Source organism: Phasianus colchicus, chromosome 16, assembly GCF_987193195.1.
Source record: "Phasianus colchicus chromosome 16, bPhaCol1.hap1.1, whole genome shotgun sequence".
NCBI lineage: Eukaryota > Metazoa > Chordata > Aves > Galliformes > Phasianidae > Phasianus > Phasianus colchicus.
This window is the reverse complement of record NC_143451.1, coordinates 5,361,951-5,374,234: the sequence shown is the minus strand read 5'-3', so window position 1 is coordinate 5,374,234 and position 12,284 is coordinate 5,361,951. Positions and strand designations below refer to the sequence as shown.

The window sequence follows — 12,284 nt, the reverse complement described above, 5'->3', positions numbered from 1 at the left end:
ATAACATCGCAGCCATTCTCAAACACAGTGCGGCTGGCTCGGATTTGAAAACGACCCGTAGAAACAAGTGAAAGCCCCCGTTTAACTGGAAACAGACACAAAACATTGCACTGCAACTCAGGCGCTGTATTAAGAAAATAGATTTGTTCATTTCACATGTGCACACACATACCTGCACCCACACAAGCTTCAGAGACTGATTTAGATCCACTCAGCCTTCTTCATGCAAAACCAAAGCTTTTCCAGCAGAATTAGGGATTCGCTTTTTCTTTCTCAAAAAGCAGTCAGTGCAACAAAAAGAATATATTTCAAACTCAGCAATTAATACTGAAACAACAAATGCACTAACTTAAAACACAAGGATTGTTTTAGCGTAAGAAACATCCATACTTGGCAGTTTATCACAGACTGATCTACCAGAGCAGCCCAGATATAGAACAGCACAAATTACTTTATCACAAAAAAAAAAAAAAAGAAAAGCGCACCACAGAGAGCAAGACAAAGCAAGAAGGAGAAATGAACTCCTCTCTCTATGCCCTTTCTCCTTTTTTCATTCTTACTCTCTGCCTTAAGCAGTCTCCTGTTCTGACAGGAGTATGTCATGCTTTTCTTCATTCTTTTTTTTTTTTTCTTTTTTTTCCAAGCACAGAAAGCCTGTTATTCTGCAAATGCCCTTAGCTGATGGAGTTTTCCCTTCAGCTCATTTTCATATGAAACACCATAAATAATACATGGTACTTTAATAAGACCATATCAGAATGTTTAATGAAAAACAAATATGTTATGTAAGGAGGCAGATAACCAACTCATTCTATATTATGTCAGAATCAAAGGAAACATGCTTCCCAGCCAGTTTGGAACCACATAAATCTATCCAATTTCCCAAAGTGAACTTCTGGAACAGCGTGACGGTGGAGCAGCATTTCTTCTGTCTACTGCACTCTTCCACAGTTAAGAGGACATACATAAAACAGACGAAACTCTTAAAAGCAGTGCATTGAACACTTATTTAAAGGCAATCTAGTACTGTAAATTAATTTCAAAATCAAGTTTTTCTTTGATCTTTTATTCTTAATTTTCAGATATTTTGAAGCAAGGAAGAAAAAAAAGCCACAGAATTGCCTAGCCTGGTATGATACACTACTGCAACTGATGTGGAGAAACAGCCTTACCACCTTCCATCCCTTCTTTGGATAACTCGCCATTTTGTCTAAAAGGAAAAAGATATATTTATACGTTTTTAAAAAGAAGCACTCGATTTTTATAAAATAAATAAATAAATAAATAAAGCGAATGTCAGTTCTCTAAGTCATTTCTCTGTTTGTGCATGCTCCTCTACCAAATCCAACATGGATCAGAACCACATGTGAAGTTACAGCCACATGGACACCAAGCACCACCACAAGTTAGCCAAAGGAACGTGACTGCCCGAATACCACCTGCATTTTCAGCCTCATGCCCAGTGACAGGGTCACTATCACTACTCTATAACTTTACAGAACAGCACAAGTGCCATCAGTATCTCATCTGTACATTATCCACGCTTCATTTTGCCTTATTCTACACAAGACTGCCAAATCTTTCCTACCCTATACAACGTCTCCCAGTTGCTTTGATGGTACTCCATTGCAATCACACCAAATTCTGATCCTGAACTGTATTTTAGCCCTCACTAGTAGGTGAGGTAGCAATAAACAACACAAACCTTCTTGCCATGCAAAAGGAGGCGACCAGTTGACAGAACCCAAATCATCCTGCTGGGATCATCAGAACAGAGCAGAGCTCTCAGGTACATTCCCACTGCATGCATCCAGCCGATGCTCAAAAGCTAATGATGCTGTTGGTCAATCTTGAAAACACAACCATTATATCAAAGTACTTCTGAAGCAAAGCAAAAAGGAGCAACGGCATTTCTCACACACCTGAAGTACAAATACATACTCATTGTTTATTAACAAATGTACTAAAAAAGTGCTCTGTTTACATTCACCAGCTCCATTTGTTCTTCTTGTAGCCAACCTCCATTTCTCCAAAATTCCACTACAAAAATTAAACCTCAAGTTTAACCGTTACAGTAATCAGAGCAGACTGCCTCATCAGCCAAACCTTCACTATCAATAGAGAGATCTGAAGGAGGTCACCTGTGAGACCACACATCATTTGCACTTCAGTCTGGTCTCAGCAGTAACTTATACTAACCAGTGTACGCATAAAGGAATGGGTACAGGATTATAAGGAGCACACGCCTCCAGACTCCAAGCACTTAAAAAAATATATTTCAACAGCACAGTGCATTATCCACGTGATGAATATCTTTTTATTCTCTCCTTTATAAAATGGCTGATGCGGTATAAAAGTGATTCTGGCAAGTGGTTCAGAAGCTAAGAATAGTGCAGTCCTTTCTATAAACACTCCTTTCCTAACACCACATGAAAAATGGTCCCCACGACTGGAGAGCAGGAAAGGAAACAGGCTTAGAAATAAAACGCTTCATTAATATATTTTGACAAATTATTAACAACCATTAATAGCTTTGTCTTCCTTTTTCCACACACTACTCTGCTTCCTTATGTGGTTTTCTTCTAACAAACTAGTGGGAAATATCATTGACATTACAACTATTTTTATTTTTCAAAGAGACTAAATCAAAGATTCCCATCTCTTCTTTTCAATTAATGGCTGACAGCTCCTACTTCCAGCGATATTATCTTGTCACAAAAAGCTCCAGTTCTATTTTAAGGTTTTTGTTCACATTACTCTTAACCAGGTCTGCACACAGATCAAGACATTGCAGAGGCTCTCATTTACCTCAGGCAAATAAGAACTGCTAATTTTCCCTTTCTATTAAGCACGGTGTTACGTCCACTGACTTTGCCAGTATTTCATTCTCCATACCTACAAAAGCTATTGCACAGTTAACCTTTTCAGCACCACCTGATACGTATTTCTTTGACATGCAGTGAGATCTGTATGGATTTTTCATAGTCTAAGGTCAAGAGCCATTAGCGATGCCAACGTCACGTACGAAAAGAAAGGAGATAACAAAATAAATAAAAGGCAGTCACGTGTCACCCTTAAAGAGTTAGAGACAGTTCCAAACAGGAGATGCACATTCCTCATCACTTTGCTCCTGGCCGACGGCTGTTCTCCAGACACCAGGGCAAAGAGGCGGACAGGAAAAGGATGGAGAGGAGACAGCTCTAATACCTGAACCTGACTTCATTTCATGCGAGTTTACACCGGCGCAGCACTCGCAGGTCCCGCGGATTTAGCCGGGTATGGCAGCACGCTGGCAGGTCAGCAGCGCAGCCCCGCTCCGCTATACCAGCACCTCCACCTAGCGGGGATGCCGCTCATACCAGCCTGCCCGGCCGGCTGCTCGCACAAAGGCAGCTCTGCTCGCCTTCTCGTGCTGCAACAGAATACGCCGCGAGGCTCGCATAGTAATTAACTGCTTTCCTACTTTTTACGTCATCAGGAGGTTTGTGTCTCAAAAACAGATGCCGCTGCCAAACCACAACTGGGCGCTGAAGGGACCGGGGTGAGGCTCCGAAGGAGCGCACCTTACTTTGGGATCGCTGGTGCCCTGCTCCCTCCCCTCTGCCTGTTCACAGGCACTTTTTGGGCTACAGTTGGCATAAGCACTCCATTGCCAGAGAACCTGACAGTCTGTACGGCTGAAAACTGCAAGGGCAGAAGCTTTTGGGAAGCACCTTGCGCCCAAAGCATCAGCAGTGCCGGCACAGAGGGACTGTGTGAGCAGAGCAAGGATCACAGCAGTCCTGGCCTAGGAAAGCTTCAGGTGACATGCTCTTAGTGTCCAGGGAGGAAAAAAGCTTTATGTAAACTTTTCTCCACGGCGCAGACTCCAAAAGCAGGGAAAGACAAACAGACGGGATCAAGAAAGTGAAGAGAAATCAGGGCAGCAAAATATTTTCACAGTCCCACTTCATCCAGCATAAAGGTAGCTGGAACACACCACGGTTCTGCTTTCAGAAGCACAAGCTGCTCTCTCTCACCTCATGCTCCAGTCACAAAAGGAAATCCACTTTTCCAAACAGACACATAGTGAGATTCTTTAAGAGACAGTAACACAACAGATCCACTTTGGTCAATGTGTCCAACTAAAATAGCCTTAATTTTTATTATTTTAAATATCTGAATGCTAGCAAGGAGACATCAGTATCACATGTAGCATTGCCACATAATGCTCTTTTCAAGATTCCGGACAAAAATAATAACAGTGTAACCCTTATTAATAAAAAAATTTCTTAAGTCAGATTTAATGTAATATACCAAATTAAGTAGTATTAATTATAGAAAGTGTAGCAGAACTTAAGTAGCTTAAGCTCTAAGGATGTAGGATGGGAAACCTATAAACCACTCAGAGAAAAAAAACAAGTCTACACGTTGATCTGGAGTTTTGAAGTCTACCTGTGCCTGCTGTCTCTGCAGACTTGGTTAAAGATTACACAGGAGATGCAAAGTGAGTAGAGACATACTGTATTCCACTCAAATTTGTTTCTTTAAAAACATTCTGTTTCCTTCATTTCATATTGACATATACATACCATGATTTCCATTTTGTTCACAACGAGTACACTTATATCAAGCTAAAATCTTCACAGATTCCTTAATAAGTACTGCTTAATGGATTTGTGTATATATATATATATATTTATATATTTACATATATACATAAAGTCACTAGTATATATACAAACACATAATTGCACTGATACATAATTTAGTCCTTCTTTTGCACCATCACAACTCAAACTGCTGCTTTTGCACATCAGAAAAAAAAAAACATGGAATAAGTGGCAGGAACCTGTGAATTGTGTGCTTGTTTTCATACTGTAGTAATGAAAAGAGGAAAAAAATATCAAACATGACTGTAAGTATACATAGCAGGGTAGCATAAACACATCTGTTTAAGTTTTAGTTCCTCATGAGATTATTTTTCTTAAAAGCACTAACAGAAAGTTGTATCTCAGAATGAGAATAAATGATGGATTAATTACGCTATTTTGTAAAGGTTGTATCATTTCTTGCTAGGAGCTGAATTAACTGGACATCAGTGCAGTTTCCTTCTACAGTGAAATCACTTCTTTTTGTTGTTCTGTCTACAACTGGGTATCTCTCCCACATTCCACCTGAATCTAAATCCGCCAGACTTAGTCCACAATTCAGGAGCTCATTTTCATGTACAACAGCTAAATATTAACACGCTCGTCTATCCAACCAACGAATCCTCCATTAACTACAGCTGAGTCTAAGTCTTTATTTCCATGTCCTAGCACTTGCAGCCTACCCAACACTCACAAGTATGCCATCCCTCCATTTCAAAGCGTAACACCTCCACAGCTCCTTAGGGGAATTCAGTTATCTCTACCAGCAAGTCTCAAAACGCTCCTCAGCATTTAGACACTACTCCATAAGATGGACTAAGTCAGTTTCAGGTTTAGCTCTATGGCTCTTCAAAAATCTAGACCTTCCTTCTGATTACTTCTTGTGACTTTTCAAGCTGACTTTCAATTAAAAGATCTTAAAATTCTCATAGGCAAGCCTGAAGAGTTCCAGTTAAATATTTATCTCCATCCAAAGAGAGATGGATGCAACTCAGAAAAACTAAAATAGAATCTGCTGTAGCTTTGAGCTTCAGCTCTTTCCAGCTTTTCCAGGCCAGACAAACACACCCCCAAACGACCATTCCAGCAGAAAAGACACGAGATGTCATGACACCGCTCCAATGCCAGAAGCCACAAGGACAGAGCTTTTTGGAGCTGAAGACTTTGGGCCCTCTGTCACCCTTGCACAACTACATGTTTTGGCACACAGGCTGCTTTGCATATAAAACTGATACTAAACCTTCCTTGTGTGAGCCTTCCTGCGGAGCCCTTGAGATAGCAATGCAAGTACTGCATAAGGAAGCTCTATAGAGAGTCAATATTTTGCCCCCTTTTATCCAGTTTATTCTACCTGCTGGTTTTGAAACAAGAGGTCACTTTTTTCCTAACAGTTCTTTTCCTGGATCTTTCTGGGATCCTGTCCCTCCACACCACCTTCCTAATTACTTCATTAGTGTAACCTCTACCTGGGCTGTTCTCAAGTACAGCAGCAGCTCCCTCCTCTTTCCACTCCTTAATTAGAACTTTTTTTTAATCTATATCCACTGCAATTGATAAGGCGTCGCATTCAACATCTGAGTCATCCCTTCCCTCAGCTAATAACTAGAGTCTGCAAATTCTTCTATAATATTCTAAGTTACTTTCTTTTGACAATGCTAATCAACTCTGTCTTATTATGGTGGCCTCTTCTACTTGCAATTCTTACACTTCATTTATTCAAGTGAAACTCATACTGATACCACTGACTTCTTTTCTTTTTTTTTTTTTTTCCTTCTGCTGCTTCCTATCATTATGAGCACTTCTTTTGCTTTCTGCGTTCAAGTTAAAATCTATCATCCTCAATTTCTGAGGATTTGGACCATTCAAGATCTGGCATAAAAATCTGTTCCTTCTCATCACTTATAACCTGGTTTCTTACCTGACGTTCCTGAAGACCTCTGTCAATCTTCTTTCTAAATCTACAATCAGATTCCCCTACATGGAAACCAATGGTAGCCAAGTTAAGGCTAACGTGGGCAACCCTGTGCCTTTCCCTCAATAGCACTAACAAAGCACATGCAGGTTTCCATAAATGTTTGGGAGGCAGCAGTCTTGTGATGTTCTCCAAAACACATTATCTGCTAAAAGAGAACAAGGCAGAACAAGTGTAGATCAAACTAATAACTAATACTGCATTTAAATTAAGGAACAGCACAGCATCGATGCTGACATAATTTGAAGTGGTCATCCAAAGCAATAAAAAGCCAAGACTCCAGAAGTAACAGCTCTTATTTTCTTTACTGTGATATCCACCGCTTGCATGCATCAAAAAAGCATCATCCTGCACGTGTCTTGTACTTCACAACGGAGGTAAAGCTAACTAAAGATTAACTGCATTGAAGTAGTCATATTACTAACATCAGATTCTCACATACTGTCTTCCCCTCATAACTAAACGTATAGTTTAAGTTTTCTGATGCTAGCAGGTATTTGTGTCGGCTCCAACCCACAGGGATTGGTATTCCAAGTGCCTCCCTTAAAGCAATGCAAACCCTTTGTCACCTCACCAAGCATCACAGGCATCACTTGCGAGCAGGGCTGCTCTACTGCAGAATAACCAGCTGTGAATTTCACACAGGTACTGACTTGCCATCAGGCTATGTGGGATCTCAAAGTAAACTAGGCAACGTACACACAACTAATCACAAGTGCTTGGTGCCATGCATACACACACCTCAGCACCACCTCCCTGCTCGAGGCAAGTTCAGCCCTTAGAATGTAAAACATCCTGCACTGCACTTGTTTGTATGAGATGCAGTTTAAGTATTTGGCCTTGCATTTTTACGACAAACCAATACTATCGGCACCAAAGCTTCATTTCTTAGTACTAGGAACACTGCTGAGCTGTAAGAATTATACATAGCAATAAAAAGGTAGAAATATCTAATACTTGAGCTGTCTCCACTGCAATACAGAATAGTTAAGAACAAGACCAGATGATGCAAGTAATCACAAGTGACCCACAGATGTTGCAGCTTCAGTGTCTCACAGATGGAACAAAAAGGCAAAAACACAAAAGCAAGAGGACTAAAATCAGCAGCTGGGTTACAAACAAAAGCAAGAAAAGAATCTGTAGCAGCATTCCATGCTCTGTTACGAGACAAGCTCACCAAAATGACGAGTCTGAATGCTCAGTACATGCAGTCCTGGGCTCTCAATGCAAAACACCTGCAGTGCTGCACATGGAGTTAGCAGCAAGAATTTAATGAAGGATTATGTGATGATTTTCAAGTTAAGATACATGAAAGATTAGTCTCATCTTATTACTTTCTAGAACAACGTGTTAATAAAGTAGAGGGCCATCATTTACCCGAAGCACCCCAGCAATTCTCAAAGAGCTTGACCCAAAGCAATTTTGCTGTTTTCATGTACTCATTCTCACCTAAATATTCCAGAACCTGCTGCTGAGGAGCCAATACGATTTGCAAGATGGGAGTAATGAGAAAATAAATACATTTGAGAAAAGCAAACTTTAACAATCTTCTTTACCTAAATCTTGCCAAAATAACTCTGCTTTTTATGAGTATGGCCTTCTCTACAGAAATGCTTTTAAACAGCATTTAAAGAAAGTCATTGCTAGAAATTTACGAGATATGTCACTAACAATAAGGCCCAGGCTATGGTCTCCATAATCACGAATGTATAAATGGAAAGAAAACATATCCCTCTCCCCTGCAATCCTAAACAACGTGCAAATACTGATACATTACATGACAAAGAAAATTAGCCTAACGTAGTATGATCAAGAACCAACCCTGGAAAGGATTAACTCCTAAAGTCATTTGTTAATTGGGCTACCCAGCTCTGCTCCCAGAGGCCATCCCTATTGCATTACCCTCCACTTGAAAGTTGCTGCATAAACCCCAAGCACAGTCCTGAACTACACGAGGAGTTGTAGGTCGCTCTACTCGTTAACAGAACACGGTTATGCTACATTCAATGCAACTTCACACCAATTTGTTCCTGGCTGTGGGGAAGAGAAAGACAGGGAATAAGGGCTGGTGGTGGGGAATGAACGTGGTAAGTCATTGGCTTCTATCTTGCTGATATGTTGATGACATTTCTAAACGTTGTGATTGCTTTCATGGAATCTCAAAATATGACTAAATAAAATCATCTTTAAAAATGACAAATACATTTAATATATTGAAGCTATGAATCACAAATAATCAAATAGTTGTCTGCTTTACTACCAGTATCAAAAAAAATATAACAAATTTGTTAAAAAACAAAAAACAAACAAAAAAAACACAGTATGCCACCTTAAAACTATTTTCTTCACTGTAAGATTATAAGATAAATTTGCACAAACATATGTGAGGTTTTCCATACTTGCTGCAATGTAGACAGTTAAGGTTTGGAAGATTTTCCTTTCTGGTCAATGACAAAAGGAAAAAAAAGTGATTAAATAATCCTGCATGTAATGGCAACTGTGGCTTCCACTTCATATCTAGCTATCATGTTACCAAAATAATATAGTACAGGAAGGATACTGTTTTCCTAATATGATATATAGACTCCTAATAAGAATTTCATACTTGTAACTATATTACCAATATGCCAACTATGATAGATTTTTATGTGCATGTGGCACAATATTTCATAACATACTACAGCATTTTTTCCCTAGACATGCAAGAAGAATGAAGAAAAAAAATAATAAAAGATTCAAGTATTCAACTTGAATATGTCAGTGCTTGCAACGTGAGTTGATTTTGTGCGCCAATTCCCATAAGATGGAAACATTAAAACTCTCCAAAAAATCTTGCAGTTATGAAATGACACTCAGTTAAACAACACAGCAGCAAGTTAGATGGACTATGATTGGATCTTATAATAACACGTAAGAGATTGGAAAAGATATTTGAAAGAAAAAAAAGATGCATCTCTAAATACTGTACTTCAAATGGTAGCTTGCTTATGCAAACTAAATTATGTTGCTTTTGTTGTGAAGTTAAATGTTGAAAAACAAAATGATACTTTCTTTCCAAAAGCAAGCTATAAGGCATTGATCATGCATAGCTGTACTAAAAGCTGGACCTTCTATTATCCTTTGGTAATGACAATGTGAAAAGAAAGCAAGATGTGAGACATCAACCCCCACAAAAATACAAAACATGCTTTTATTAAAACTGAGGGAAATAAAGCAGGTGCTTGCTAAAAAGAAGTACAAAAGAAACACACACAAAATTCCTGTCTGAACACAGTTTGCACCATTAATGGTCGGTGCTTCATACAACTGCAAGTTCTGCTCATATCCCTATTCAGCCAATCAGGTAAAGACACTCACTTATCACTGAAAATATGTTCAAGGCCCCTGAAAGGCAGATCTGGACGGTTTTCTAGGTCTGTATCTTTAAGATCACCACATTGCCACACGGCAATGCCCTTTGCTACGTGGCTCACTCTACTAATGGGTTGCAACTTGATGGGCCTCCACACAACCTTGTAACAACGCCATAGATTTCTGGTTGTATTTCATATCTTTTGCTTCTTTTAGCTAAAACAATACGTGCATGACATTGGAAACAATCATTCAACATTCCTGGAAATGACAATATGAAGCTCTAAAATGGGGCATTCTTTAAGCACCCTAATCTACTGTTATCCTTGAGGGAGATAGTAGGACCTGGAAAAGGGGCAAAAAACATACTTTATAACTTACCTAAAATTTGTTTTTAAGTGACTCATACTAGAGGATTTATAAAAACATTACTTTCTCATTTCCTTTTCAGGCAGGTTCCTGACGAAAGGCAAAGTAACAGCCAACTCTACTTTAGTCCAACTGAAAGAAACGCACAGATAGTCACATGGCAGCATCTCAGAACTGCGTGCAGTACTAAAACTTCATCCAACGGTGATAATATGACAGTGTCTTCAACTGGTAGAACTACTGTGGTTCTGATATTTGCACTCTGATTTATTACAAAGATAGATTTATATCGATGACAACTTTTGATCAGTTTGCAAAGAATTTTTAGGCTCAAAAGGCAGTCACCTTCGGCAGCAAATTCTCTCAAAAAACAATATGATTTAATTAGGTGTGTAATCTTACCCCTTGCTCTCATATCAAGACAAGCAACCTTCACGCTATAAACTACAGCTGGAGATAATTTCTTCCTCTACTGAAATGCCGACCCCTTTGCAATTTCAGAAGTTAAAACATTTATTCCTTAACTCTAAAATTATAAGAAATACATCCCATGTTTGACGCACGTTACCTCAAAGAAAATCCTCTAACACAGACACAGCTAAAGAATTTGGATTAAATCCCAATGGAAAGAGAGTCCTTTCTGCACCGCAGTGACCCACACACTCACATGCTGCCAGGTCTATATTTGCATGCTGGATTGCGAGTTTATTCAAATGTTCCAAATTAAAGGCCCGCAAAAAAAACTTCTTACTCTTCTTATTCTCAGCACTGGAAAAAATTAAATGGTGACAGGAAAACAGAACTAAATATGTCTTCTTTTTTCCAAGTTGTATATGCTTTGCATGTGCTAGGTATCATTTAACTAAGCCAATTTCTTATGTTGAGACCAGAGGTAGCTAGCACTGCATCTGGTTGTAACCATGTATCCTGGCTGACAGATGTTCTCCAGTAACTGCAGGGCATTTCTATTCTGCTCACTATGTTAGCTGGACACATAGTTCCAAATGGAAGCCCATCCTGGGTCCAGCGTGAATTACTACTGTCTGTAAGAATCCAAGGTGCCTCAGACAGAAGAGCCACTGCCAACAGTCCAACATTGTGAGAACAAGTCCATATGTGGTGTTTTAGATTATAAACACTTATCCTCAATGTCCTCAGAAAAAAACAGCCCTTTAATCATGTCTTCCTATTAGTTGTTGAGTAAGTTAAATAACCACCTCTGGACTTAGAGGCGTAAGTTGAAGTAACAGTGCAGCATAAGCAATGTTTGCTGTGGTTTATGCTGTGGACATTTTTTCCAATATTTTTCATTACTTTGATTTCTTGACATTGCTAGAAATGAGTGCCTCTCCCTTCTGATATTTAGCATGCAGGCCTGTATGAAGACACACCAAGCTGTAAACCTTGATTTTTTAAGAAATGTTGGTGTCAACAAAAGTGAATTTTGACAGAAATCTATTTCTCGTTCCTTTGTTTCCTCCTTCTCTGAGTCTTAAGTTTTCTTGAAGCAAAATAACTGACTCCTCGACAGCCCCATTTTTGGTACAGATTTGGCACTTGTTTTCAGATTTTGAAAATATTACAAATAAGAAGAAACCTTATTTGATATCAACAGATGGGGCAGTGGATGCTCTTATCAGTAATCCAGTTGATAAAGGAACCACCCATAGCACTGTAGGATTGGTGCCAGAAGCCTATTAATATGTTTTGTTGCGTCTATTTAAAAAAAAAAAATAATAAAAAAATCCCTGGAATTCTTAGATTGAAACATGAAAATACCTCAAGCATTTCTGATCAAACAAGTGTGAAATGCAGCTCAACCAAATAAAGTGCAGTTCTAATTTGCTAGACAGGTAGGACTTAATGATAAATAAAGTATTCCGTAATGTGATCTTTGTGTGACTGAATGAGGCATCTGGATAAAACTGGGAGCTATAGGAGAACCCTATATCATTTTAAAC

General features: G+C 39.0%; 1 protein-coding gene across 20 annotated transcripts in view; it reads right to left on the bottom strand.

Moving 5' to 3' along the window:
• The window catches only part of RBFOX1 (RNA binding fox-1 homolog 1), a 751,763-nt gene that overhangs the window by 263,136 nt on the left and 476,343 nt on the right, over window positions 1-12,284 (bottom strand). The window contains exon 1 of one of the 20 annotated variants that reach the window (XM_090151347.1): window positions 1,173-1,194. The exons of 18 other annotated variants lie outside the window; for them this stretch is intronic. The gene's annotated coding sequence lies outside the window, so the exon portion shown is untranslated. Of the gene's footprint in view, window positions 1-172; window positions 268-1,172; window positions 1,195-12,284 lie in introns of those variants that run through there. One more of the 20 variants, XM_090151358.1, reaches the window with a different exon arrangement.